General features: G+C 39.4%; 1 pseudogene; it reads left to right on the forward strand.

Moving 5' to 3' along the window:
* Positions 1-20,774, forward strand: part of LOC134372738 (general transcription factor IIH subunit 3-like) — a 64,193-nt pseudogene that overhangs the window by 42,388 nt on the left and 1,031 nt on the right.

Below are 20,774 nucleotides of genomic sequence, written 5' to 3' on the forward strand. Positions count from 1 at the left end.
TACCCTTGATCAACACAGATGCAAAAATTCTCAATAAAGTACTAGCAAACTGAATCCAACAGCACATCAAAAAGATTATATGCCATGATCAAGTGGGATTTATCTTAGGGATGCAAGGATGGTTCAACATACACAAATCAATAAAAAAGATACATCACATCCACAGAATGAAAGGAAAAAAACATATGATCACCTTGATAGATGCAGAAAGAGCATTTGATAAAATTCAACATCACTTCATGATAAAAAAAACTCTCAACAAATTTGGTAAAGAAGGAAAGTATCTTTACACAGTAAAGGCTATAGATGACAAACCCACAGCTAACATCATACTGACATGGAACAAGACAAGAATGCTCACATTCACTGCTTTTATTCAACCTAATACTGGAAGTTCTAGCCAGAGAAATTAGGCAAGAGAAAGAAATAAAGGACATCCAAATTGGAAAGGAGGAAGTTAAATTGTCCCTGTCTGCAGATGACATGATTTCATATAGAGAGAAACGTAAAGGTTCCACAAAAAGACTCCTAGACCTGATAAACAAATTTGTATGTTCATACACAAAATCAACATACAAAAATCATTTTTATACAACAAATATGAAATAGCAGAAAAATAAATCAAGAAAGAAATACCATTTACAATAGAAATTAAAAAGTAAAATAAAATACCTAGGAATGAGTTTAACCAAGAATATGAAAGATGCATACAAGGAAAATTATAAAACATTGATTAAAGAGATTAAAGAAGACATCAAAAAATGAAAGACATCCAATGTTCATAGTTGGAAGAATCAATTTTGTCAAAATGAGCATACTACCCAAAGCAATCTACAGATTCAATGCAATCCTCATCAAACTAACAATGACATACTTCATGAGAATAAAAACTAAATTAATTCATATGGAACAAAAGACCCCAAATAGCCAAGTCAATCCTGAGCAAAAAGAACAAAGTGGGAGGTATCACACTCCCTGACCTCAAAATGTACTACAAAGCTATAGTCATCAAAACAGCATAATACTGGCACAAAAATAAATACATAGACTGATGGTATAGAATAGAGAATCCAGAAACAAATTCATTTACCTCCAACCAACTGATTTTTGACAAAGGAGCCAAGAACATACATTGGGGAAAGGACAGTCTCTTCAATAAATGGTGCTGGGAAAATAGGAGATCCATATGCAGAAGAATAAAACTAGACCCCTGTTTCTCACCATATGTAAAAACAACACAAAATGGATTAAAGACTAAACTGTAAGACCTAAAATTATAAAATTACTAGAAGAAAACACAAGAGAGATGCTTCAGTGTATAAGACTGGGCAAAGATTTTATGAATAAGACCCCAAAAACACAAGCCACAAAAGAAAAAAATAAACAAATGGGATTAGGTCAAACTAAAAATCCTTTGCACAGCAAAGGAAACAATCAACAGAACAAAAAGACAATCTACAGAATGAGAGAAAATATTTGCAAACTATGCTTCTGACAAGGAATTAATATCCAGAATATACAAGGAACTCAAACAACTCTATAGTAAAATAGTAATAATAATCTGATTTTAAAAATGGGCCAATGAGCTGAATAGACATTTCTCAAAAGAAGACATGCAAATGGCCAAGAGGTATATGAAAAAAAAATACTCACATCACTAATTGTCAGAAAAATGCAAATTAAAACCACGATGAGTTACCATCTCATCCCAGTTAGAATAGCTATTATCAAAAAGACAGAAAATAACAAATGTCAGTGAGGATATGGAATAAGGGGATCTCTCATATACTGTTGGTGGGAATGTAAATTACTACAGCCGTTATGGAAAACAGTATGGAAGTTTCTCAAAAAACTACAAATAGAACTACCATATGACCTAGCAATCCCACTACTGAGTATATATCCAAGGGTAAGGAAATCAACATGTTGAAGGGATACCTGCACTACCATGTTTATCATGGCTCTATTCATACGAGCCAAGATATGGAACCAACCTAAATATCCATTAACAGATAATTTGGATAAAGAAAATATGGTATATATACACAACTCACTACTACTCAGCCATAAAAAGAATAAGTTTCTGCCATTTGCAGCAACGTGGATGAGCTTGGGAAAAATTAAGTGAAATAAGCCAGGCACGGAAAGAGAAATACCACATGTCCCCACTCATATGTGGAAGCTAAAAAAAAGTTGATCCCATAGAAATAGAGAGCAGGATCATGGTTACCAGAGACAAGTAAGGGAGGGAGGTGAGAGCTAGGGAGAGGGTGGTCAGTGGATACAAAACTGTAGCTAGATAGGAAGAATAAGATCTAGTGTTCTATAGCACAGTAGGGAAACCACAGTCAACCATAAATTATTGTATAACTTCAAGCAGTGAGTAGAGAGGATACTGGGTGTTCCCAACATAGATGTGACAACAGTCTGAAGTGATGGATATGCTAATTGCCCTGATATTGTAAATGTAGAAAAAAACCCCACACTCGTGTATACACTATAGAACTAACTTTGTTTTCCCTTTATAGCTAACCCTTAATGATTAAGATTGCATGGAAAGCAGACATCCTGCCTCACCAAATACATCTCTCAAAGCAGGAAGCAGCTGTCTATCACACTTAAAGACATCCTGTCTCCCCCATACATTTACCTATATAAATCCCAGCCTTCAGTCAATGGGGGGCAGGGGGCAGTTAGGTCTTTAACCTCAGTCTCCTGGCCAATGTCTTCTGAAATAAAAAGACTTTCCTATAAGTTCTGTCTGGCAGGTGTGATTGGCAATCTCATAAGGGCAAGCACTCAGACCCACAAGGGTCAGGGATTCCCCTGAGGAGAATCCCATGGAACTTGTTCATTATCAATATGATCATTCCACACTGTATATAAATGTACCCAAATATCACATTGTACTCCATAAATATATACAATTATCATGGGTGAGTTAAGAAAAAAAATTAATTAAACAAACAAACAAAAAAAATTAGAGACAGAAATAGATTAGAAGTGACCAGAAACTGGGAGGAAGGAATAACGGGAAATTATTGTGTCATGGGTACAGTTTTTTGGGATGATGAAGAAGTTTTTGAAATAGACAGAGGTGATGATCACACAACATTGTGAATGTAATTAATTCCACAGAATTGTATGTTTAAAAATGGTTAGAATGGCAAATTTTATGTTATATATATTTAACTACAATAAAAACGACACTAAGTTTGTAGTGATTTGTTACAGCAGCAATAGAAGAGTATACTAGTTCATTACACTGATGAAGTAACAAGTATACATGCCTTAATGAAACATATGTGAATCAGAGGTTGGAGGACAAATCCCATAAAAGTTCAGGACCCATCATCTCAGTAAAGTTTCACATGATCCTAAGCCCTACTACCTTTGTAGTAATTGTAGAACTTATTATTTTATCTAGTGGGTATAGAACAAAGTGTTCTACTATTTTAATCTCTAAGCAACTTATTTTTCAGAGTCTCCTCAGTAAAAATATATTTACCTTCTTTCTGATTTAAATACAAGTTGATATTTTATTATCAGCAGAATTTTAAAATGATTATCAATACTGTCATATTTGCACACAGATTTAAGATGTCTTTAAATATTGAGCTTGGAAACTGTCACCCCAAACAGTAATTAATTCAGTTTTTATAATGCCAGAGGTTTATTTAAAACGTAAGGTAAATTCATACTGTAGATATCTGATTTTACAGATGTAATATAGACTTACTTTCAAACTAAGAAATAAAAGACGTCCAGTTAAAAAATAATGAACTGCATTTTTAAAATAAACGTCTTATTGTAAGTGGCCATTTGCTGAGCTTTTGTAAAAGTGTTTTTATAAAAAGAGAAAGCACAATATAGTGGGAAAAGCAATGATTCAAAGTTCACAGACTGGTGGAAGTCCAGATCCATCTGGACTATGATTTCTAAGCTCCACAGTTCTAAAATACTCCGGGCAACATAAAATCCAAATTGTAATCATTTACTAAACATGTCACATGTGCTAAGCACTGTGAGATGCATTCTATTAAATGCAAAGTTAGAGAAGTCATGGTTTCTACACTCTAAAAGCTTGCAATCTAGATCCTAAAATAAAGAATCAAAAAGTTAAAAATTACATAACAATGAATAACCATAGTGTACAAAGTTACCATATAGTGACATTACTTGCCAAAGCAATCGAATAGTAATATAAAAATCGAATAGTAGTATAAAGGCAGCTGAGGGGATCGACGCACTTTGTAGAGGAATTGGGATTTGAGCTCGGTCTTCAAGGAAGAAAAGATGAGGAAAATAAACAGAGAACATTGCAGACAGAAGGAATGGTAAACAAAAATCTCAGAATCTTAAAAAGAAAATGACAATTTTTAATCCTCCAGTAATATTGGTATGGTTCTAGATCTATAGATATATATGTTTGAAAATATCAAGATGTGTTCCTAAAAGCCTTCAAAGATTCAAGGGTCCTCAGGTCTATAATGAGAGGTTTGGAGATGTTCAGTGCAACAATTTCTGCATTCACGTGGTAACACATAAATTGATTGCAGCATCCACAGAAGAACTAGAATTTTCTAAATTGTTTATCTTGCCTTGGGCATCTACTTTTAAAGTTCCCTAAGCTAACCTTGTAGCCACTGTGTTTTACATTTTGTCAAGAAAGAAGGCACTACATAGTGAGAAACACTGACTCACAGTCAGCACTGGAAGTCAGCTCCACCTGGATGATACGATTTCTAACTTCTTCGGCTCGAAAATCCTATGGCAATATCAATGCTCTGCTAGGCCTCGATAAAAAAACATTTAAGCAGAACAATATCTTTCCAGCTCTAATCCCAATGCTGTATTTAGGTTAACTTCTCTCTCAAAACTAACTAAAATCACTGGCTCTTTTAGGACCACTTGATCTGCATATCTGACTCATTTTCTTGAAGTGGTAGAAATGGGAAGAAACACAAAGGAACATAGTTCTGAGTCCATATGGCCCATCTGTATGCAAATCATCAAACAGAATGCAAAACACTGAACACCAATAATGGCAGAGTTATTAAAGCAAGTAATTTCCTTTTCCTGGCACCATTTTCATGAACTTGTCAAAACAGTCTCTTGCAAGTTACTTGAGGTCTAAGAGGCTTTTCCAGGGAAATAGCCTCCCATATTAATATATATCCCTTCAAGTTCTGAGCAGAGAAGAGCTCGGGAGGAGAATATCTGGGTGAATCTTTACTCCCAGATCTTGACTTGCTTCTGAAACTTCACCACCTCTTCAGAACTTTCTCACCGTGGTTTCCATTATCATTTTCCATGTTAGTACCCCAAGATTACACCATTCTTCCCCTTCTTAAATTCTGGCCCAGATTTCAATTCAAACAAAATTTCTTTTCCTTGTCTTCTTTAGGATACATTAAGCTGCTATTTTGAAAAGACCTTTATGTAAAAATTAAAAGAAACAATCAAAAGGAAAAAACCGAAAGTCAAAAAACCCCTTTACAAAGTGTCATTTCCTCTCCTGAAAAAGCTAATTGATTCAATTAGTCATCACCAGTGCCTACTCTATTCTATAACTGTTTAAAGCACAAAATCACCCTTCAAACTATTAAGCTCTCCTCCTCTCTCTAGCCCCTTCTTTCTCTTCTAGCCATAGTGTGGGCTAGGAGTGTTAGCTACCCAGACTTCCCAAGGAAACGAATGTCGGCAGATTTGATGTGTAGTGCAACTTTCATATCCTACTAAGAGCTCACCACCAACCATGAAGATGCAGGAGCTTAAGTTTCTGCTCCCCATTCCCCAACAGTTGGAGCTATTTCTTCACAACTTCATTATTAGTCTCCTTGACTTTGTGCACGCGCGCGCGCGCGCGCGCACACACACACACACACACACACACACACACACACACAATTAGAAAATAATTATACAATTATGCAAAGTAACTTTTAAAAATTTCATGGATATTAAAAATTGGTGAACACACACTCCTGGCATCTCATTGCACCAGAAAACAGTGTGCTTTCCCGTCCCTCCTCCAGGTCCCTCCTGGTTTCTGAGTCCCTGTCACACTACACAGATGTAGCCAAAGGTCCAAGTTTCTCTTAAATTTGAGACTAAAACATTCATCATAGTTACAAATACTTCCTCCAATCTGATGCTGGTAATGACATGCGACATTAATCTCCTCTTCCCTCTAGGGCTTGCCAAAGATCAAAAAAACTTTTAACTGTAAATGGCTCAGTGTTGATACATCCTGAAACTGCCTGTGTGCATTAGGAAAGAGGAAAGCTCACTTTCCTGTAAGAAGAAAATGCATGTTTTCATGCTCGGGGCCTTTCTCCTGAGAATCAAATTGGAAAACACCATTTCCAAAGGCACATTCAAAGACAGGGACAATCTGTGAAGGGGAAAATAGCTGCTAGAAACAAGTAAACAATTCTACACTTTGGATCTTTGAAAACAAGATAAAAGTACTTTCCAAAGGAACAAAATTTAAGGAACTCAAAAAATTGTCAGTTATGAACCTGATCTGGTGACACTCTTCTCATAAAAGGAGGTTGGGGCTTTTTTTTTTTTTTTCCTTTTTAAAAAAAATGTTGCATACATAAGAGGCAGGATTTGGAATTTTTTTTTTTCCCATAATATCCCTATAAGAACTACACTGAAAGCAAGTTCTCCTTGCCTGTAGAATAAAGGCCAGACTTCTTGTAGCTTATGAAGCTCTTCATGACCAGGCCATAGCCTAGCTTTCTGGCCATATCCCCTCCATGATCCCACGTGCATCTTTTGCTCCAGCAGTACCGAACACTAGCAATTTCTCACATTTGCCACTTTCAGGTCTCTGCACATACCCTGCTTACTGTTTTTGGAATGCTCACTTCTCTCATCTCACTGTTTTGCTAATTTCTCTCTCTCCTCCTCAGTAGTAACTGTCATCTACTAGAAGTCTTCAGTGACTCCCATAGGTTGAAGCATATCTTCTCTGTTCTTAATGTTTTCTGTACTACATTAATGCACACACTTGGTGAATTCAGGCCAAAAAATCCCCTAATGATACAATAATTTTAATCTATTATCCTTGAATAGATTATCCCTGAATGGACTAAATTTACTGAAGGATTTTTTAAATGTATCCCCACAGTAAGTGTCTGGCAAATCTGAATATCCAAGTATAGCTTTATAAAGAAGATATAATACCAAAAGATTAAAAAACTATTTTTTGTATATTTTAAATTACACCAAGGTTTATATTCTTCCGTATGTCTTTGAAGCAATTAATTTTATTTATTTATAATCATTGACTTATAAGTAGATAGAGACTTCACATCCTAGGAAACAATATTTCCTAGTTTAAACTTTTATAGCTCACAGAAAATATAAGCTAACATTTAAACAAATCCAGCAGGGAATCAAATTTACAAAGGCAAGCATTTATGTATGTTATACGTGCTCGTATATTGTACTTTCTTAAATAAGGCATCTCTTGTACAATCAATTACAACTCGATAGATATAGTCATAAAAAGTTACTGGAATGATTGGAGTAGTATTAAAAAGGACAAACTTTCTGTCTGAAATGTATTTTGAGCAGGAGTTTAGATGGAGAAAATACACTTTTCTATGGAAGGGGATAAGTAATAAATATTACAAAACAGTGTATATGTATGATCATCTGCAAGTAAACACTAATGAATTATATAAGGCAGTGAATTCTGCTTTGCTGAAGTAAAGAAATATAGTTTTGTTTATTTCTACTATATAATTTCTGCTATTAGGTAGAAATTACAGATGAGTAGGTAGTAGGATATAAAAACAAATTTGGCAGTGGCATACAGTATGTGGGCTTAGGGTGGGGGATGAAAATGGGAAAGAGAGCCCAGAAGACAATTGAAGAAATGTTTGACGTCAGAGTAAAGTTCTAATTGATTGAATTAAGTGATTGATAGTCACCATGGATTCTAAGAAGAAAATTGATATGATCAAAACAAAGATAATTGTTCTATGAGAAGCATGAATGAGGTGGTGGGTTAGCAAGAGATTCTTTAGAGATAATGCGGAGGAGGGGAAGACGAAAGAGAAGATGTGAGAAAACTTCTAGAAGAACAGTCTTATAAGCTAATATGAAGTTAAATTCATACCATACACCTCTTACACATTAGTGGTTAGTGGATTAGTGGTTGCTTAGAGCTGGAGTGGGAAGGGGGGTACAGTAGGGGGAGTGATAACTAAAGGATACAGAGTTTCTCTTTTTGGTAATAAAAAATATTTTAAAATTCACTATAGTAATGGTTACACACATGAATTATATACTTTAATTGCATGAGTTTTATGGTATGTGAATTATACCTCGAAAAAACTGTTTAAGAAAAAGACAGAGAGAAAGAAAGAGAGAATTAGAAGAATGTACACCAAAATGTTAATAATAGTGAGATTGTGAGTGAGAAAATTCAGCCCCAAATAGCTAGTGGCTCACATTACCACTTTATGCAAACTTGAAGGAAAAACAATTAAAAATCACTCCAGTTCTGGTCAAAACTGGAATAAAACGCACCAGATTTATTTACTCTCTTTCCTGAAGTAATAAAAAAAACCCATTTTCAAGATGCTGGGTATCACATAACAAAAGAACAGTGACCCTTGAGTGACAGGAAGCAAATAAGTACACCAAAACTCACCTCATCTTATTATCTTGAATTTCTAAGCCATGCTGCAGTGCAGGAAAAACCAGGAAGTGCCCAGCAGACTCCCTGAGTTGAGGAGACCAAGTCAGCTAGAATGCTCAGGACAGCACACCAGAGAGGAGAAAGGAATGTTCTCCTCATGTTTTCAGCTGATTACTGATAAACATATGTTCTTGAAAAAATTACCCAAGGGAGTTCTGGTCAAGATGGTGGAATAGACCATTCGCAGCATCACTCTCTCCCACAAATCAACCAAATTTACAACTATAAAAATGTAACATCAGCCAAGCTGGAGCTGCTGGAGCTCAGAGGAAGAGGAGGAGAGACCTACGGAGTTCATGAAGGTGGGAGAAACCACTATGAGAGAAAGAAAAAGCTGCTCTGAGCATTTTGGGCCACGGCTGCTTTAAGGCTCGAGCTGATGAACACATGGAGAAGGAGCCGGCAGAAGCCGCAGCTGTGCCCTTCAGATGGAGTTACTTGGAGACAGCAGGAGAGAAGAGGGCCTTAGTGGCCCCCAGGACAGCAAGACCACTAATAGGGTTCCCATGGACCCACGCAGGAGCGAGGAGCCAGAACAGCTGAAAAAAGGGAGCCATTCAGAGGCCGGTGAGTCATCACAAGGGACCAGCACAGGGCCCATCCCATGGGAAGCATTTGGAGCATGGGTGGTGGGCAAGATGGGAACACCAGGAAAACACTGGGACACAGCAAGGACAGCTGACCTGCCCCCCAATCAGAACAGGACCAGTCACAGGAGAATGGTCAGAAATGCAGAATTGCATGGGGTCCAGTTTGATGAAAAAACTCAGGCCCAGATCAGAGTTTCTACAGAACACAGATCCACTGGGTCTCTGGAGAGCCAAAAGTACCTATAAGGTCAACCATTAAACCCTGAGCTGCACAAAAAGCCTTCCCTAGGGAAACAGCAGCAAAGCAGAAGTTTAAACAACCACACAGCTCACATACTGGTTCCCACAGGAAGTTCCCCCATGTTAGAAGCAAAGGATAAAAAATTAGTTCTGGCCCAGGCATACCACCGGCACCTTGGGGCCTGCCTGGGAACCGGAGGCTTGGATCTGGGGACTGAACCCCATTCCCACTTCCAGGCACACCAAGCCAGTACCTTGGGGCCTTCCTGGGGACCCAAGGCAAGGAGAAGGGGAACGGACTTCTCTCCCACAACCAGGTACAACATGCCAGCACTTCAAGGCCTGCCCAGGGACCCAAGGTATGGAGAAGGGGACCAGACCTCTCTCCCACAACCAGGCGTGCTGAGCTAGTGCCTTGGGGCCCACCCAGGGACCCGGGGTATAGAGTGGGGGATTGGACCTCTCTCCCACAACCAGGCACAACATGCCAGCACCTTGGAGCCCACCCAGGGACCCGGGGCATAGAGAAGCAGACCAGATCTCTTTCCCACAACCAAGCACACCATGCCAGCACTTCAAGACCCGCCTGGGACCCAAGGCATGGAGAAGGGGACCGGACCTCTCTCCCACAACCAAGCATGCTGAGCTAGTGCCTTGGGGCCCACCCAGAGACCTAGGGTATGGAGTGGGCGACTGGACCTCTCTCCCACAACCAGGCATGCTGAGCTAGTGCCTTGGGGCCCACCCAGAGACCTAGGGTATGGAGTGGGCGACTGGACCTCTCTCCCACAACCAGGCATGCTGAGCTAGTGCCTTGGGGCCCACCCAGGGACCTAGGGTATGGAGTGGGCGACTGGACCTCTCTCCCACAACCAGGCATGCTGAGCTAGTGCCTTGGGGCCCACCCAGGGACCCAGGGTATGAAGTGGGGGACTGGACCTCTCTCCCACAACCAGGCACAACAAGCCAGTGGGTTGGGTCCCGCTCAATGACCTGAGGCATGGAGCCAGGAACCGGACCCTCCTCCCACAACCAGGCACACCATGCCCACACCTTGAGGCCCGCATGGGGACCTGAGGCATGGAGAAGGGGACCAGACCACCCTCCCACAACCAGGCACACCATGCCAGCGCCTTGGAGCCCACCCAGGGACCCAGGGTATGGAGAAGGGGGCCAGACCCCTCTCCCACAACCAGGCACACCAAGCCAGCTCCTTGGGCCTTCCCCTGTGACCTGAAGCATGGAGAAGAGGACCAGACACCCCTCACACAACCAGGCACAGAGTGCCAGTGCCTTGGGGCCTGCCCAGGGACCAGAGGCATGGAGAAGGGGACCAAACACACCCCACAACCAGGCATACCGCCAGTGCCAAGGAGCATACCAAAAACAGCACCTCCACATGGGTGGCCCACCACAGCCACCACAATAACCATGGCTGCCGCAAAAGCGGCTACACGCCACAACTACTACGCAGATGGTCTGCCAACCACTGGAGTGCATTCACATAAGAAGAGTCACCAGCAGAGACAAAGAAAAGAAGAGGATGTCTCTCTCCACAAAACCCATTTCAGAGTGATGGAAGAAGTATCTGCTCTATGATAATATTGGGGGACCTGATCACCTCTCTCAGCATTGGACAGATCATCTAGGCAACGAATTAATAGAGTAACCATTATTCTTTCAGAAGGAGAGAAGAAATCTAGGGCAATTAGAGGGGGGAGGGGAAGGGAATGGGGGAAGGGGAGAGATTGGACAAGGGGCATAAAGAATAATTATGATTTGTAACAATATATATGCTAGTAATATTGACTTAATCAACATACCTCAATTTTCAACCCCAAACATATGTATAATCGATTTTGATTCAATAAATAAAATAAATTCAAAAAATAAAAAAATAAAAGAAGAAAACAAACAAAATTACCCAAGGGCAGGGAAAGAACCACTCCAAAGAATTAAAAGTAAGGGTGCCTGGTTTTCACATAGATCCAAGAATATTGCCTGTTCCCACCAGCCAGACTGAGCAATCTCATGATTCACAGGGCTTTGGGTAGAAAACACAGAAAGGTCTTATCACAGTACTGGGGGATAATTAGCCCTAGAGTGAGCATTGCCCTGGTGAAACTGGCCTAAACCTTTATGTATTGGTACATTTCTTTGTTCCAATTTTTCCGAGTAAGCTGTTTTACAGAGCACATCTATCACTGCCTCCATGTCTGCCTCATGACCTCCTGAGGACCTTTGTCCTGGTAATAGAACAAAAAGTCTCCTACAAGTGGAACCAAAAGAAAGGGACTAGAAAACGTGGACCACAACCGGAAGTGAAGGTTGCCCTAAATGGTTGCAGGATGGACCCAAAAGGGAGAGAGACCAGAAATTCCCCAAGTTTGACCAACCTGAATTTGTCAACTCTGCATTTTGTGACTCTGCTCCTTGACTCCCAACTGTTTAAAACTTTGCCTTGCTTTTCAGTTGGGGAGACAGATTTGAGCCTCACCTCTTGTCTCCTTGCTGGTTGACCTCATAATAAAGCCTTCCTTTTCTTTAAAACCAGTGCCATAGTATTTGCTTCTATGTACATTGAGCAGTGAGCCCTTGCTTGGTAATGCTGGTCCCATCCAACAAATCTTAAAAGTAAGAATATCTTCAACACATAAAGAACTCAAAACTCAGTAAGAAAACAAAAACCCAATTAAACAGACACTTCAACAAAGAAGATATACAGAGGTCAAATAAGCACATGAAAAGATGCTCAACCTCATATGTCATTAAGAAAATGCAAATAATTAAAACTACAATGAGATACTACTTCACATCTTCCAGAACAGCTAAAATTAAAAGACTGGACATACCAGTTGCTGGTGAGGATGTGGAAGAACTGAAACTCTCACACTACTGGTGGGAATGTAAAATGGCACTAGCACTTTGAGAAAATTTTTTATGGTTTCTTAAAAGTTAAAGGTAGGGGGTAAGAAAAGACATTTTCTACAGATCCACATGAAAGAATCTTGGTGATCAAAGTATGTGGTCAAGAAAGCTACTTGGGAAGGTATTAAGTCATCTGAGTAGTTTATAGGACTGACAATGAGTGAGAATCAAGTGGGGGCTTTCAGGTTCTGAGATATGCATCGATGATAGGACACAGGTAAATTTTGAAGTAGGTGTTTTGTTTAGTTTGTTTTTGCATAAAAGAAATGCAACTGATTGTAGAATATTTAGGGGAGAAAGAGCCATAAGTCAAAAGAAAATAAAAACATGTAATAATCAATTAATTAAATAAAAGCTAAACAGACAGCAGCTATATGATCCAGACATCTACCAGTTCCCTTCAAAGTATTTACCCAAGAGAAAGGTTATATACATACAAAGACTTTCAAAGGAATATTTATAGCAGTTTTATTTGTAGTAGTTAAAAACTGGAAACAAGCAAATGCCTATCCAGTTGAATGGATTATCTGTGGTATATTCTTACAGTGGAATAATATTCAGCAGCATAAATGATTCAACTACTGATACACGCAACAGAGGTGTATCTCAAAATAATTATGCTGAGTGACAGCAGCCAGACCCCCTCCCCTAAAGTGTATATACTGTATGATTGCATTTACATAAAATTCTATAAAATACTAACTAAAGTATAGCAACAGAAAGCAGATCAATGGCTGCCTTGGCATGAGGCAGGAGAAGGACAAGGAGAGGAGGAAGGATTATACAAAGGGCATGGAGAAACTTTAAAGGAATGGCTGGGTTCATTATCCTAATTTGGGTGATGATTTCATAGATGTATACAAAAGTCAAAACTTTTCCAATTACACGCTTTAAATATGTACAGTTTATTGCATATCAATTATACTTCAATTAAGCTATTTGAAAAAAGATCACTCTAAGGCAAAGTTCATGATTTTCTGTTATATGATAAAATTCACATTTTACTTGCTTTTTCCTAAATGTGAATAATTTTAAGAAAATAAATTATGGTAATTTGTAGTAAAAGACACCTTAGCAATTATCTAATATTTCTGCACTTTTTTTTTCAGATGAGGAAATTGAACCCCAGAGGTCCACTGTTAGTAACAAGTAGAAAAGGACTTTCATCAGTCATCTTATACTCCATGATTATTTGAGTGTTTCAAACCTTATGAATAAAATGTCTGTGAACACATACTATTCAAGGGTATTTCAAAAAGTTTGTGGAAAAATAGAATTAAAATATAATGCAGATAAGCATACTTGTATGTTATTACAGCTATTCCTGCAGCTTATTCTAAGTTTTTGTTTGTTTGTTTGTTTTGGTGGATGGCCGGTACAGGGATCAAATCCTGGACCTTGGTAATACCAGCACCACGCTCTAATCAACGGAGCTAACTGGCCAGCCTCATTCTAAATTTTCATTTGGTATGTAAGCGTATTTGTAAATACATAAATCTTATCTGAATTACTTACATACTGTAACAGTATTTACTTAGTGACCTTAAGCTATGAAATGAAATACATTTTTTACTATGAATAAGCTTGATATATCTGTCTGGTAACAGGAAGCATATAAGATAGTTCTCGTGATATTTAAATTTCCTTTCTACCACAGTTTGTGTGAAAAACCATAGACCATATCTTTGCATTGGCTATATAACTAGATGTATATATAATATGTATATTCAAAATAGAACCTAGGTTTTTCCCAGCTGTGGACAGTCGAACTAAAAATAATTTCGTGCCAGTGATATGAAAATTTATCAAAATTGCAAATAGTATTAATAAGCAAAGTAAGGTCTATTGAAACAATTCTTCACTATAGAAATCTAGGAGCCAGGATTTTCTTTGGAATGCTAACGTGGGCTTTTATTCATTATAGAAATGTGGGAGAGACATTCAGAGCTCTATTTTTAAATAATAATCAAGAGGACTTAACTTTCCTACTGCAATCAGTAAACACTACAAATCTACACACTTGTACTGAATTTTTTACTCCTCATCTACACCTCCTTTTGTCTCCCCTTTTCCCAGAAAACAAAACAAAGAAGCAAACAAAAGCAAAACAGCATAGAATAGTCTCTCCCTGTTTCCTCAATGCTCTGGTGACTTATATTCTAACAGGGCAGTGGAAAGACTCTGACTTGAGAAACTGAGAGCTCCATATTTATGAGCCAGTCTGTGGCTCACCCAAAAACAATGTTTTGCTCAATAAACATTTATAAATAAGCATATTTACAACTCCTAGGCACTTCAGGATTCATTCATAAGGTATTCTGAAACATTTCCCAAATGTGTTCTCCTAAGCACTTTAAGTAAAAATGAGCTTTTTTGCTCTCCCCCAGGTGGAAATTTTCACACATTAAAATAGTATTGAGGACAATGGCATTAAGACTACTCAAGCCTTGACCTAGCAGAGCACATTTGCTGCAGTCAGTACTTACAACGTGCACATGACAGATTCTTTTACCTAGTAAATACCTCAGCCTCAGTTCCCACCAACATTTGACTCTACGTAGTGTAATATAGTTTTTTCAGTTCTGTCGTGATCCAGTTTGGAGGCCCCTGCTACAGACCAGTCAGTTTCCCTTCTTGAACAGATACTTAAATCTACACCCCAGCCACTTCCTCACCAACCCTATCACTCCAAGGCCAGGTACCGGACAACCCCGGCCAGGCCCTAGGCCCCAAAGCCTGCTGAAATTATTCAGACTAGCTAATTCTAAACCCAATTACCCTGCCTCACTCTTTCATTTCTTCAGAGGCCACAGTAACAGCTTTTACCCAGAGTTGCTCTCTCTCCTCCTGCCTGTGACTGACCCCTGTGCTTCCCTGAGTGCCCCTGTGTGGTGTGCTGTGCTTTCCCCAGGGAACCGTTAATAAAACAAAACTTAAATCGCTTTCTCTCTCTTAATCTGCTCTGACCTGACCATACCTCACCCAAGGTAACATGGTTGAAACATGTAGGTAGGTAGATAGGTAGGTAGGTACGTAGGTAGGTAGGTAGGAAGGAAGGAAGGAAGGAAGGAAGGAAGGAAGGAAGGAAGGAAGGAAGGAAGGAAGGAAGGAAGGAAGGAAGGAAGGAAGGAAGGAAGGAAGGAAGGACTTTAATTTGCTTTTACAAGTAGCACGCTTCTTTTTACTAAAATACAACTCAAGTCAACAGTATTTATGTGGAGTGTAAGCTCTTTAAGATAGAGGGATAAAATGTAGAACAGTTTACAAATATGACAAGTTATAACTACTACAAATTGAGCACTAAATGAGTCAAGCCATGTGCTCCTATCTTGATACATTAATTCGTGATAATGTAACAAGAACTCAGTAAGGTAGCACTACTATTATATCTATATTAAAGACAGGACTCTTAGGCACAGAGAAACTTTTAAAAATTGTCTAAAATCACAGAGCTAGCAAGTAGTAGAACTAGGATATGAACCCAGGTTTATCTAAATCCAGAATCTAAGATATTAAAGACTAAGCAATGCTACCTCCAAGTAGCTGCTCATCCAACAAGTATTTATTGCACACCTGTTCTGTGGCAAATATTGTATTACATGTCAGAGAGCAAGGTACTGAACAGGGGCTCAAGGTAAGAGAATAACTTGCTGTTTATCTTTAAGTACCAGATAGCTTGATAAGTATTAGATGGAATTTTTCCAGGGTGCTACAGAAATATAACTATTTACTTGATTAAGCATCTTCTCATGGGGTACAGACAAACAAAAACACTACTGCCTTTTGCACACTCCATTCACACACACACGTGCACTCCTTAAACTCACTGTTTGGGCTACTTCTGCCTCTGTCCAAGGATAGACTTTCAAAAAGATTCCATAATTTTTTTCTGGCTACTCTCAATACTGCAAAGTCTTCAGGTTGCTTTTAGCCAAAAGAAGTTGCTCTTTCGGTAATGGAAATGCATGACGCAGTGTAATAATCAAACCCCACACATCTTCAAAGTAAATTCTTCTCCCAGGGCAAGCCTGCTCCAGTCCAGGATGTCTGGGGTGAGGGAGGCAAATGAGGCTGCTGGCAGCTGCTTCAACTCCCACCTTGCTCCTCTGCTCCTCCCCTCCCCCTCCATGTTTTCTGACCCCTTGGGGCAACGGCAGTAGGGCTATTGTTGGTGGGCAGGGCTTGGTGGGTGTTTACACTCACAAGATACTTCTGTGAGATTCCCAGAGATTCAAACTCCCACTGGAAATCTTTGGTTGTATGTCCCAGAACAGAAGGGAAGCCTGTCATATAGCTGGCCTCTTCCAACATCACCCTCAGTCATGACAAACTGGGGGAACACCCCACACAGATGGTTGGGATCTTACCATTAGCCCACCTCCACCACCACCACCATCTGCAACCCCTTTGAAGGCTTTCTCTCTTCTGCTTGGCCCTCGGAGGAAACACCATCGTCCCTGCCACTGGTAGAAGTGCAGTTTTCCCCAACACAGCCCAGTGGCTTCTCACCTTTAGAGCCCTTGGGCCTGAGGAAGACACCCATCCATTGGGTCCCCCAATTTTCTGTGTCAAGCTCTGCTTCACACAGGCTTCAGCTGAAGAGAAAACACTCGGCTCCTTCATGATGGGGAAGGGGAGTGGAATATCTCAGAACCCCAGCAACTCATCTTCTATCTCAGTGTTTTCACACACTGGATGACCATGTCCTTGGCATGCCTAGCATCTCACTTTGGAATAGGGATATGCTTGGCAAATACTGTTTTGTTCTCAGCCTTTGAGGCTTCAGCCAAAACCAAGACAGTATCCCATTTAACATTCTGTTTCAGAAACAAAGAGAAGGATGCTCAGGAGAATGAATAATGCATCACGCAGCAAAAATTGTCTCTTTATAATCATTTTCTAATATCTTCCATTAGGGAAAATGGATTTGACTTCTAATTCTTACTCTGCCCCTAGAAATGTTTTGTGAACCTGAGTAAATTGTTACCCTTCAGAGTTTTCACCTAAAATTATAAAAAAACTGTAAAGTTATTTAAAGGTTGTTGAAAGTCTCTCCAAGAAAATACGGCTTTATCATGTGAGGTTCACATGACAGAGTGGCTATTCATTCATCAGTCTTTCTAGCCCCTAACATGAACAGAAGACTAGAAATTAGCCAGAGAGCAGCAAGAGAATTGCCTTTAAATAAGCCTAGATTCCTAACATTGTGCTGTACCTCTCCTGGAGGAATTTAAAGCTCCAGCCTTCCCAATCTCAGAAGCAAGTCACTCCAATGGCTAGCCTGACCTTGTGCCCCAGGTCTGGGTCACTGGGCTTCCACGTTGTTGTCTTTGCCCAGTTTCTAGGCTAGGAGACAAGCTAGGAGACAAGCTCATCCGAGACTACTCTTCTCCCCAAAAGAAGGGCCCACTCCAAATTTAAGCCAGGCCCACGGACCCCAATGCCTTTCTGTAGACTTCTCCAAAGTGAGCACCTCCTGATTTATGAATAATTGTGCTTCTGGAATCACTGTCTTCTCCTGCCTGCAGGGACACTCCCCCACCGAGGATGAACTCGTCGATTGCTGTTCTCTCACCCTAGGACAGGATCAGTGTCCACTGTCACTGCATCACAGTGCCTACCCTGCCCAAGGATCCTACAGTACACAAAGTATAGTCGTAAATGCCAAATGGTGCTAACTGGGAAAAATGCACTGTTTACGAAATGTGTTGTTTACAGCGTTTCCTCATTTACCCTCTTAGTTTTAAAGAATAATTTTTCTCCAGTGTTTCACATGGCTGAAATAGTTACTGCTCTGTTTTGATTAAAATTAAAATTGCATCATTTCCCTCTCTGTCCTTAGAGCATAGGTTCCATAAACATAAAGTAACTAATTAATATTATTTTAAGAAATTTGCATTGGGAGATCAATAAACACATTAAGTGTTATGACTCTAGTGCAGATGTCCTGAATCCAATATTTCTGAAAAGGTTTTGACAACATCCAAAGTTGTATGAAGGGCCGGCCCCGTGGCGCACTCGGGAGAGAGCAGCGATTGGGAGCACAGCAGCGCTGCTGCCGCGGGTTCGGATCCTATATAGGAATGGCCGGTGCGCTCACTGGCTGAGCGTGGTGCAGGCGACACCACACCAAGGGTTGTGATCCCCTTACCGGTCACAAAAAAAAAAAAAGACAAAGTTGTATGAAAATATTCAGTACTGGCATCTCAAAATTTGTTCTCTTTTCAAGTACATACTAAGAATGAAAGAATTCATGAAAAATCTACTAAGGAAGTTCTGGAAAGCAAATCTTTAGTACAAATCTTATAGTCCTTTTTCTCTTTTGATGCCTCATTTAAAGCACCATTATTTGTGAGTCCACAGTTGAGGACTCTGTAGGTGCTGGACCAGTATAATCTTCCCTAATGTTATGGACTAAATGTTTGTGTACCCTTAACCCACCAAAATTCATATATTGGAGCCCTAACTCTCAATGTGGCTGTCATTGGAGTAAGAAAGTAATGAATGCTAAGTAAGATTGGGGCCTTGATCTGATAAAAATTAGTGTCCTTACAAGAAGATACACCAGAGAGCTTGCTCTCTCTCTTTTTTCATGTACACACGCTGAGGAAAGGCCATGTGAGGATGTACCAAGAAGGCAGCCATTTGCAGGACAGGAAGAGAGCCCTTGGCAGAAACTGAACTGGCTGGAAACTTGATCTTGGACTTCTGGCCCCCAGAACTATGAGATTTGTTTTTTAAACCACCCGGTTTATGGTATTTTGTTATGGCAACCTGAGCTGGCTAATATACCCAATAACATGTCAGTGGAAGAGAGGACAAAAAGGCATTTTCCTTGTCCTTCTCAAAGTGGGATCCCAGAAATTCTCAAGTGTGTGTAAGAATATTAATATTTTATTTTTACATACTAGGTTTACATACATAGTCCTATTTATTGTTCACAATCTTTTACTTAGTCAGAACTAATATTATTAATCCCATTTTACAGATGATATAGAACGTGGCTAAGCCAAACTTTGACTCAGCCTGATGTTCTTTCCTCCCTTCTCATGCCAGCTGACTCAGAATAGCTGTAAAGGTCTTTCCACTCTTGAGTTAGCTCACAAGTAGAGCATCGTTGGGAAGCCCTGCACTGGTTCAAGGATAATACCCTAGACTCAAAAAAGGTACTTCTTAACAGATAAGCATAATTACCTGCTATTGTTCAGGAGAATCCTTGTCCAGTCTGGGACACTTTTAAAAGCCTCACTTTTTAAAAACTTCTCAGTAGCCCATGAAATCTCAGGATGTGAGCTCGGAGTAAGGACAACCTAAATTGCTAGTAAGCCTCTTTAGAGGAAAATAATATCATTCGAAGCCTGAAATTACTCTAACAAATACTTTTTCAAACACAATGTACAGCACACACCAAAACATGAAGAGAAAAGATACCATGAGCAAGGACCAGGAGTAATAAAAATAACCAAAATAGCCACAGGCATTGTCAGACACAGTCAAACTATGCTTACCATTTTCAAGCAGAAGAAAAGTAGGCTATAAAATTTCAGTACGGAATTGACAATTATATAAAATGACATCAGATCTGAAAAAGAAACAAATTGAAATCATAGAACTGAAAAATTTGTAAACTAAATTAAGAATTCAATGAGAAAATTTAACAAGATACTGGGTCGTTGAAGAGATAGTGAACTGAAAATAGGTCGGAAGAAACTCTCCAGAATGCAGTATACCAGCGACTAGACAGTGGGAAAAGATGTAAAAGACAGAATTCCATGAGAAATTATAAGTGTGAAATCTAGAAGGAGAAGAGAGAGAGAATGGACCCAGGCAATGTTTGTAGAGATTTTGGCTTAGAATTTTCCAAAACTGATGAAAAATATCAATCTTCAGATTTAGAAATACCAATAATTCATAACCAACTAAAATAAAGGCAAGATGAAGACATTTTTAGATACACGAAAAATGGAAAGTGTTCATCATTAAGAGACCTGAAAGCAAAGAAATTTGTAAATGATGTTTTTCAGAGAAAAGGAAAATGATAACTGGGGAAAATCAAGTCAAAAAATACAAAAAGAATAAAGAACAAAGCAAGTTGCAAACATGTGAATAAATTTCAAAAAACATTGCACAAAAAACAATGTGTAGGTTGGGAAAAATGTAAATGGAGCCAAGTATTCTAAAGTCCTTGCATTACCCTGGAGGAGAGTAAAATTATCCATTAATAATAGATTTTGATGAGTTGATGCATTTTGTAGTTTCTAGCATAAATACTAAAAGAATAAGGGAAGAATTTA

Source organism: Cynocephalus volans, chromosome 3, assembly GCF_027409185.1.
Source record: "Cynocephalus volans isolate mCynVol1 chromosome 3, mCynVol1.pri, whole genome shotgun sequence".
In the NCBI taxonomy this organism is placed as follows: Eukaryota; Metazoa; Chordata; class Mammalia; order Dermoptera; family Cynocephalidae; genus Cynocephalus; species Cynocephalus volans.